The sequence below is a fragment of the Trichosurus vulpecula genome, chromosome 2 (assembly GCF_011100635.1).
Source record: "Trichosurus vulpecula isolate mTriVul1 chromosome 2, mTriVul1.pri, whole genome shotgun sequence".
Lineage (NCBI taxonomy): Eukaryota > Metazoa > Chordata > Mammalia > Diprotodontia > Phalangeridae > Trichosurus > Trichosurus vulpecula.
Window position 1 is genome coordinate 120,564,044 of NC_050574.1, and position 10,264 is coordinate 120,574,307.

Genomic DNA, 10,264 nt, shown 5'->3' on the forward strand with positions numbered 1-10,264 from the left:
CAGTTTCCCTATCTGTAAAATGAGAATAATAATAGCACCTACCCCCCCAGGGTTGTTGTGAGGGTCAAATGAAATAATGATTACAAAGCACTTAGCACATAGGAAGCACAATATAAATTTTAGCTATTATTATTATTCTGTTCATATATTATTATTCTGTTCATACCTGATAATGAAGGGACAGTAAGTTTACAAATTGTGGGGTACTAATGTACGTTGCTCTGCAGGTACACAGCCCAGATCGTTGCCTTGTCCAGAGGCAGAGTGGTGAAGGGCAGAGAACCCTGGCTTTGGAGCCAGAAGACCTGGGCTCTAGGCAGTCAGCCAATAAAGATTATTAAGCACCTACTATGTGCCAAGCACTGTGCCAAGTGCTGGAGATACAAAGAAAGGCAAAAGACAGTCCCTGCCCTCAAGGAGCTCACAATCTATTAGGGGAGACAACATGCAAACAATTATGTACAGACAAGCTAAATATAGGAGAGATAGGAAATAATTAACAGAGGGATGGCACTAGAATTAAGAGGGATTGGGAAAGGTTTATTGTAGGAGGTGGGATTTTAGCTGGGAGGCCAAGAAGGTGGGATGAGGAGGTGAAGAATTCCAAGCACAGGGGATTGGCACAGGGAATGGCTAAAGTTGGGAGTTGGTTTTGTTCTTGGAACAGTAAGGCAGTCAGCGTTGCCTTGATCCGAAGGGGAGTGAGATGTAAGAAGACGGGGAAGGTAGGAGGGAGCTAGGTTTTGAAGGACTTAGAACGTCAGAGGAATTTGAACTTGAACCTGAGGGCGATAGGGAGCCACTGGAGTTTATTGAGCAGGGGGGTGATGTAGTCAGACCTATACTTCCGTAAGATCTCTTTCTTGTCCTAGGTGAATGCTGGAGCATTGTTTCAGCTCTCTGGATTTCAGATTTGTTTCTTCCCTTGTAAAATAGAGCTAAATACTAGTTGCATCCCAAGGATTATTTTTGGTGAGCAAAGAATTTGGTGAAGTGCTAATATGGTACCACATACTTAGTAACAGAATGAATGGTAATAAATGAAGGCGAATCAGGTAAGTGGGGCAAGACTGATCTGTACTGGCCAGGTTTATTCAGAGTGAAATTCCACTTGGTGGAAAGTGCAATGATCAAACGGCTAAAGGATCTGGATTTGAGTCTCAGCTTTTCTATGTATGACCTTAGGCGAGTCCCTCTCCCACCTCTGGGTCTTGGCTTCTTCCTTTGTAAAATGAGAAGACTAGACTAGAGAGCCCCAAGTTGCAGTCCTACCGTGCAACATCAAGTCCTAAAGAATAGAATGCTACACCCTTGCTAGCTGACCTTGACTATGATCAAGTCCTAGGATCACTGATTTCTCTCTGCCTGTAAGTCCCTTCTTTCTATTCTGCCAGAAGCCTGGAATCTCAGGAACTGGAAGGGACCTCAGATGTCTCTTCACAGGATGATGAGGTGATAGACCAGAATCCACCCAGCCTGGCCCTCCCATTGGACAGTGACTTGTCTGAGGTCACAGAGGGAGTGACCGTGAGAGGCAGGATTTGAACCCTGGCTCGGAGCTCTTTACACCAGTGTCATCCAGTCCTCCCACCCTGCTCAAAGCCAGAGGCCCTTCTACTGTCTCCCTGGCATCAGTCAGAACCAGCCTGTATTTCAATACCTTCAGGAACAGGGAACTTAGTACATCCTGAAGCCCAGCCCATTTTATCCTGGGATAGCTCTGATTTTAAGGAAATTCTTCCTAATGTTAATAACAACAGTTCAGGCTTTCTCTGTTTGCATTGGTTTCCTCAGCTGAAAAGGGGAGAGGATAACAGCACCTACCTCTCAGGGTTGCTGAGAGGACCAGATGAGATGATGTTTGTAAAGTGCTTATCAGTACTTGGCACATAGTAGGCGCTATACATATTCTGATTCCCTCCTCACTTTTCCCCTTTCTGCAATGCCACATGCTCTACAAGGCATTTCTTCACACCAGCCTTGTGGGGCGAATAGCACAAATATTAATGTCCCTGTTTTACAGAGAAGGAATCTGGGGTTCTTGCAGATGGAGTGACTTCCTCAGGGTCACCCAGCAGTTAAGGTTTATAGCCAGGCTCGAACTCAAGACTCTCCTCCAGGACCAGGGCTGTTTCTATTTCAGAAAATGTCTCTTTGATACTTAAACAAGAATTTGCCTTGGACCATGGCCTTATGGAAGATTACCCAGCTTCCTGGGGAATTCCAATCCAAAGCCCCCTAGATATAGAGTCAGGAGACCTGAATTCATAGTTATTTCATCAATTCATCGATTTAGAAAGGACCTTAGAAATCACCAAGTCTAATAGCCTCATTTTCTTGGGTGCTGGATTTGAGGTCAAGGAGACCTGAGTGGGGATCCTGCCTTAGGCGCTCATTAGATGCGTGACTCTGGGCAAGTCACTTCACTCTCCGAGCCTTGGTTTCCATGTCTGTAAAACAGGGATAACAATACCACCTACCTCCTGTCGCTTGTGAGGATCGAACGAGCTAACATGGAACGTGCTTTGCAAACTTTAAGGCGATATACGAATGCTAGGTATTGTTATTATAGACAAGGAAACTGAGGCCCAGAGAAGTTATTTGACTTGCCCAAGGTCAGTAGTAGTAAGTGGCAGAGCTGGGATTTGACCCCAAACCCCCTGACTCCAAACCTTATGTTTGTTTCTACTGTTCCGAGCTGCCTCTGACCTTGCGCTGTGATTTCCTGCTCAGGAGACCTGGGTCCAATCAGTTAGCCTCTCTTGGCCTCAGGTTTCCCCATCTGTAAATTCAGGACTTTGGACTAGATCATCCTTTTGGTCCCTTCCAACTCCAAATCCCATGATCCTTCTGGGCACAGATTCAGGGAATCCTGCCCTTGGCCCAGAGCTTCCTTCTTACTTCAACCTTTACTAATCTTTTAGTTCTGGCTGAAGATACAAGGCCCCCAGAACCATAGCCTTTTCCCCCAGTCCCCAGGGTGGTGCTACCACAATCTCAGGGTGCCCTAAGACCAACATTTACTTCCTTCTTCCCACTACCCCTGAACCTCCCAGAGCCACCTCCTAGAATCTCAGAGTTGGAGGGGATCTTGAGCTTGAATCTCTGCTACAACATTCCCTGACAGGTTGTCAGCTAGCTTTAAAGAGTCAGGCTTATTAAATGCTTACCTAATCAGCATTTATGAAGCACCTACTATGTGCCAGGCACTGTGATGAGCACTAGGGATTAAAAGAAAGGCAAAAGACAATCCTTGCCTTCAAGGAGCTCATGATCTAATGGTGGAGACTACATGCAAACAAGACTACATGTACAAATAAGCTATAGACAGGATAAACAGAAAATAATCAAGAAAGGGAAGGCCCTAGAATTAAGAGGGATTGGGAAAGGCTTCCTGAGGATGGGAGGCTTTTAGGTTCCACTTGAAGACCTGAAGCAGCAGGGAACTCACTACCACACAAGGCAGCCCATTTAATTGTTGGATAGCTGGTGTTATTTACACTGGAGTGGATGGGACAATTGGAAATAGTTTGCGTATCGTGTGTTGGGCAAGTCTAAGGTCCCTTCCAGCTCTAAATCTATGATCCTGTTTTTAAGGCTGCCTCTATGCCCCTTTCACTTACCTCAGTTTTCGTTTCTGTGAAATGGGGATAATACCTATCATACTATCTCCTTTGAGATGGTATTGTGAGAAAACTGCTTTGTAAACCTTAAAGGGTGATAGAAATAGGAGTAAGTGCATTGCAGAGTACTGCAGGCCATGATTATGTGTTTTCCAAGGGGTGTGGGGGTTGCTTCCTAGTCATGTGGCCTTCCTCTCTGTTTCCCTCTCTGTAAAACAAGGGTGCCACCTTAGAGGATTTCTAAAAGCATCTCCAGCTGTATCAATCTAAGAATTTAAATTGATTCCTCTCTGTGGACCTCAGTTTCCCCATCTGTAAATTGAGGGGCTGGAAGAGATGGCTTCTGAGTTCTTTCTTAATTCAAGTATGTTGCATCCTAATGTCCCTCTCAAGCGTGACTTTGGGTTCTTCAACGCTTTCTAGTTCTAACATTCTTTGTGCTTAGATGCCTTCTAGTTCTGACATCCTGGGTTCTCAGGTCTCTTCCAGCTTTAACATTTGACGTTCTAAGACCCCTTCTGGCTCTGACATTTTACACTCTAAGGTTCCATCTACTCTGACATTCTATGTTCTAAGATCCTTTCTGGCTCTGACATTCTACACTGTAAGGTCCCATCTACTCTGACATTCTATGTTCTAAGATCCCATCTAGCTCTGATATTCTATGCTTGAGGGTCTCTTCTACCTCTGGCACTCTAGGTTCTAAGGTCTGCTCTAGCCTAAGTGGCATAGCTGAAGGCAGAAGAGTTGGGGATAGCCAGGGGCCTCGGGCAGGGAATCAGGGCTGTCCAAGACACAGGCTGCCAACAATCAATGTGAGGAAGGATGGGGCAGCTCGATTTCATGGATGAAGCCAGAACCCTTCAGCACAGGGCAGGGAAATCAATCCTAGACACACATAAATAAATACACCAAAAGGAGGCTAGCTGCATCCAAGGAGAGGGGATGCGGTAATTCAGTAATTAACGGTAATGACCGTTTCTAACTAAGTCCCACTCCAGGGAGTCAATCAGGGATTACAGGCGGGAGGCAGAAATTTACTGGTCTGGACAGCCTTTCTCAGCTTGACTCACTCATTCAAATCCCTAATTGAAAACATTTTGGTTTATCTCTAGGGAGGAGAGTCTGAGAACAGAAAAGAAAGCTCAATGGTGCCCACAGCTCTGTTCTCCAAGTCTAAAGTAGTTTTTAAGGAAAGGCTTTCATGAGGTCACCTTGCAGGCCCCCCATCCCTTTCTTATTTTCTTTCTTGCTGTGTTTCTGACTAACATGGCCTTTTTTTCTGTGTCTAGTCTTGGTATTCAAGAGACACAAACTCCCATTGGTCCCTCCCAGCTCCAAGTCAATAAATGTATGATCTTAGTGATTAGAGATCTTCAAATAGGTAGAGTTCATCCTCCTGGTACTGATTGCACCACATGACCTCTGAGGTCACTTCTCTTTCTACAAGTCTGTGATTCTTGGGCTAAGCTCAGTTAGAATTTCTCAACAGAGAAGACTTCCAGTGTGGAACATGACTCTGTAGGGCCACAGGCTCGTAGACTTATTTCTGGAAGGGTCATTTAGGTCATTTAGTTCAACCTCGTTGTGTTACAGAGGAAGAAACAGGCCTGGAGAAGCCACGAAGTTCAATGGCCCATTCAATGGCACGTGGGTAATAAGTGGCAGAACCAGGATTTGAACCTGGTTCTTCTCATTCCAAATCCAACACTTTTTCCACTACACTGTGCTGGGGGACTCACGGTCTTCTGGGTCAGTCCATTCTGGCTTTTAGGAACTATGTAAACCCAAGTCCCAGGGAACATCTTGTCTTGTTCTTACACTGGCCAAACAGAAGGAAGAGTGCTGGCATTAGACTCAGGGGCTCTCTCCTGGCTCTTCCACTTGGGAATGTGACTTCTGTGGATCTTGGTTTAGTTATCTGTAAATTCCCCTGCAGCTCTAAATCTATGGTCCCGTGAATCCCTATCCCACGAAAACCCTTCAGATATTGGAATAAGGCGTTGTTGTCATCCTCCCCCCCACCTTGTTATGAGGACTCAAGTTCAGGGATTCCCATCATTCTCAGAGCCTAGTCCCTTCGGCTAGGTGGGAAAGTTGGCAATGGAGTCTATATTCCCTGAACTGCCCCAGTGGTCACTGGAGAAGAGGCCATTTTTGCCTGTGATAGGCAGCAAAGTGGAGGAAACAGGATGACCTTATAAGTGACCTCATTCCCTTTTAGTAGATTTGTGGAACAGAGCTATGAGGGCCTGTGAGCTCTCTTTCGTGTTCCCAGCTTCTCCTCCCCGGAGATAAACTAGAATGGGGAGGCGTTCAAGTGGAGGCTGGGTGACTTAGCGAGATGTTGTTGGGCCTTCCACCACCTCAAGCTGGGGTAAGACTAAGTGGTTTCTCAAATCAGGGCCAGTTCTGAGCTTCTGTGATCCTGTGGTTGGCTTTTAAAAGGCCTAACCCCAGGCTTTAGCACTCCCTAAACTTCCTCAGCTTCCTTCAGTTCCCAAAGCTTCTTAGAACAGGTCTCGAAGACCTTTGCCCAAGGTGCCAGGGTTCGACTTCTCCCATTGTGCCTGCTTCCTCCCTCTGGGTGAGTACAAGGCAGGCAGGTATTTTGACAAGTTCACAAGGCAGTCAGCTATGTACCCGGCACTATGCTATGGGCTGAGGATTCAAAGAAAGTTAAAAAAAAATTAGTCTCTGCTTTCAGAGAGCTCACAGTCTAATGGGGGGAGACAACATGCAAACATATATACATACAGACAAGACATAGGTGGGTTAAATTGGGGGTAACCTCAGAGAAAAGGCACTAAGATTAGGGAAAACCGGGAAAGTTGGGACTTTGAGATCTGAAGGAAGTCAGGGAAGCTAGAAGGCAGATACAAATAGGGGCTCAGAGTATTCCAGGAACGGAGAGCAGCGAAAAAGGCCAGAGTCCACAGGCAGAGAATTCCACAAATAGCAAAGGGGACAATGTCACGGACTGAGGAATATGTGAGTGACCAAGGTGTAAGAAGATTGGAAAGGTAGAAAGGGGCCAGGTTATGGAAGCCTCGCCAAGCAGAGAACATTTAAGCTTCTGTTTATACTTGATCCTAAAGGCAATAGCAAGCTGCTAAAGGTGACTGAATAGAGGGTGACGAGATCAGTTTGACAGCCAGGCAGAGGATGGACTGTATCCTTCTGCCCCATCGACAGCTTTGAATATTTGAAGACAGTGACTGTGACAATCCTCTCTCCTAAATCTGTTCCTCTTCAGGCCAGGGTGACGTAGCTCTGTTTGCCCTGGTCAAGTCCCATCTGGCATGTTGTGGTTAGTTCTGGGCGTCACTTAGAAAGACATTGACAGTGTATCCATTAGGAAAGAACCCAGGGTGATGAGGGCCCCATAAACCAGACCATGTGGGGATCCATTGAAGGGGTTGGAAAGGTTTAGTCTGGAAGAGAGAGCCAGGAATGACATGAATATTGTCTTTAGGAAATTGAAGGGACGTCCTATAGGGGAGGGAGTTGACATTCTACTTGGCTCCAGACAGCACAACTAGGAGCTGTGAGAAGAAGGCAGATTTTAAATATAATCTAAGTACAATTATAACTCTCCTAAAATGGGATGGGTTGCTTTAGGTGGTAGTGAGTTCTCCCTTACTGGAGGTCTTCTAGAGGGGTTTGGGGGACCACTAGTCAGAGAAGTTGTCAAAGGAATTTCAGATCAAGGGTAGGGCTGAATAAATAATCTCTAAGGTCCTTGCCAACTCTGAGATTCTGTAGTTCTAAAATTCCCCAGTTCTTTTACCTGATCCTGTTATAGCAGAGTTTCCAGTGCTTTCCCCCTTCCTGACCCACCCCACCTTCTCTGTCCCTCCTTCCTGGCTTGCCAATATTCCTTCAAGAATATAGCCTTCAGATCCGGGTTAGTATTCAGGAGCTTAGACCCTCTGCTGCCCTCCTCCAGCACCATTACAGGGGGAACAGGCCAGCCTATCTTCAGCCCCCAAGGCAAACAATTCAGGCTCTCAGGAGCCCAGGGTTGGACTAAGGATTTGATATAGAAGGAGTTGGGGAGAGGGGCAGGGGTAGAGAGGGGAAGATGCTATGGGCAAAAGCCTTAAAATATTCATCCCAGCCACTGCCTGTCATGTACCTCTTTCCTTTTAATCTTGAAGGGCTTTTTTTTTGTGTGTTTCCTAGACATTTTTTTTTAAAAATGCAAATACACTTCCAGCCAGTTAGCACAAAGACCTTGAGAATGTACAATGCTGGAAGAGAGAACATAGAATGGCAGAGCTTGAAGGGTCTTTAGAATACAGAATGTCAGAGCTGGGAGGGGCCTTAGAACACAGAATGTCAGAGCTGGGAGGGGCCTTAGAACACAGAATGTCAGAGCTGGATGGGCCCTTAGAACACAGAATGTCAGAGCTGGGAGGAGCCTTAGAATACAGAATGTCAGAGCTGGGAAGGCCCTTAGAACAGAGAATGTCAGAGCTGGGAGGGGCCTTAGAACACAGAATGTCAGAGCTGGAAGGGCCCTCAGAGCACAGAATGTCAGAGTTGGGAAGTTTTAGAACACAGAATGTCAGAGCTGGGTGGGGCCTCAGAATATGGAATGCCATATCTGGAAGGGACCCTGGAACATAGAATGTTAGAAGTAGAAGGGGCCATTGAATGTAGGATATCAGAACTGGAAAGGACTTTAGAACACAGAATGTCAGAACTAAGAGGAAATTTGGAACAAAAGATGTGGAGACCATTCAGTCCACTCTCCAGAGACAGGCAGTGACTGGCTCAGCATCTCAGAGTGTACCAAAGAGGCTGAATGGAAATCAGGCTCAGGTTCTCCAAGGCTAGGGTGTCCCCCCTATACCAAGCTTCAGCAAATGCCTTAGGAATGACAAAAACAGTGATGAGAATTATAATGACCATAGCTAACACTCATGTTGTACTTCAAAGTTTGCAAAATTCTTTACAAATGTGATCTCATTTGATCCTGGAAACAACCCTGGGAGGTAGGGGCTATTCTTATCACCCCTATTTGACAGATGAGGAAATGGAGACTGAGGAATATTGAGTGACTTTTGCAGGGGCACACAGCTAGTTTGTATCTAAAGAAGAATCTGAACCCAACCCAGGTCTTTCTTACTCCAAGCCTACTTAGCATTTTTCTATAGTGCTCTGAAGGTTATGAAGTACTTTTCTTCCAGTCCTGAGGGGTAGATAGAACAAGTTTTACAGATGAAGAAACTAAAGCTTGGAGAAAATGACTTGTCCAAGGTCACCCAGCCAGGATCAGCACCTTGGTCTGCTGGATCCTGGTCCTCTGCCTGTCCCCCAGAGCTAAGCTTCAAACCCTTCCATTGCAGCCTGTAGGGGCAAGCACCCTGACACACCCAGGATGGCCTGCTAGCACAGGTTCTTTCATCTGCTTTACCAGGAAAGATAGCTTTTAAAGGGGTTAATGATCTTTTTTTAATTATATTCACTAGTTCAGGGAAAAGATCAGCACCCTGAACAGCAGAGAAAATACAAGCAGAGAAATTAGCACAAAGACCAACTGACAGGGCTCTAACTGATTGAATCAAAGCAATATTGCTATACACTTTACGTACATCACTGGATTGAGAAAGCCTTTACCTCTGAGAAGTCAGAGGGCTCTGAACAAACAACTACTCGGAGTCTTGACCAGGAAATCTAAAGGTCCTTCTCACAAGCGAACACCCAAAGCAAAATACCAACCTCAGAGTATATATACCCTTTTGGCTAATAGCCTCAGAGCCAGAAGACATCACAACCCTCATGATTCATTGCCTAGTTAGCTTAGTACCAAAAGGTGTAAAAGCCTTCCTGCAAGTAAGCCTCCACTAAGCAAGCTTCCCCCAAGCAAGCTTGCTCTTAGGCAAGTTCCTCCTGCAATGGGCCCAATGTGACTCAGGAGGTATCACAGCTGTGAGCTGAACACATTTGGTCACATTAGCCTATTAATGGATGGGGAAGAGCTTCCTATCCCATTAACATTACACCCCCATTGGGTCACAAACTACTTTGCAACCATCATTGAACTTGAGCCTCAAAATAGCCCTGTGATGGAGGTCGCCATCATGAAGGGGGTGTAGAGGAAAGAGTACTAAATTTGAGAGTGGAAGAGCCAAGTTCCAATGTCGTATGTGTTCCTTGTGTGACCTTGGCTGAGTGACTTCATCTCCCTTGACTTTCCTCTTCCACTAGACCAAAGGTTTAGACCAAGGGACCCTCGGGATTCTAGAGTCTATCCTTGAGAACCTGTGATTTGTCACTCATACCAATGCTCTCTTTCCAGAAATATCCATTGGACCAAAGGAACACAGCTCTAGACCTGGAAGTCGGTGGCCAGCCCCCTAGATCTCACCCCTCAGTGGACCTTTTGATGAGCCACTCTGCCTCCTCTCCCCACCCCCAATATTCTCTTGGTAGCTACTAAGCCTTTGGTGAAGAGTTTCTGCATACTTGGCTAGGCTGGTTCTTGGGAGACAAATACACCCTCCATTCCCAGGCCTGGCTTGGTGAGAACTGTGAGAGCCTCCGTTCTCCTGCTGCTGCCTTCCAGGCCTGGGATTGTTCCCCTGCTGCAGTGAGATATCAGAGGAAGACTTTCCTGGAGGAATCTCCAATAG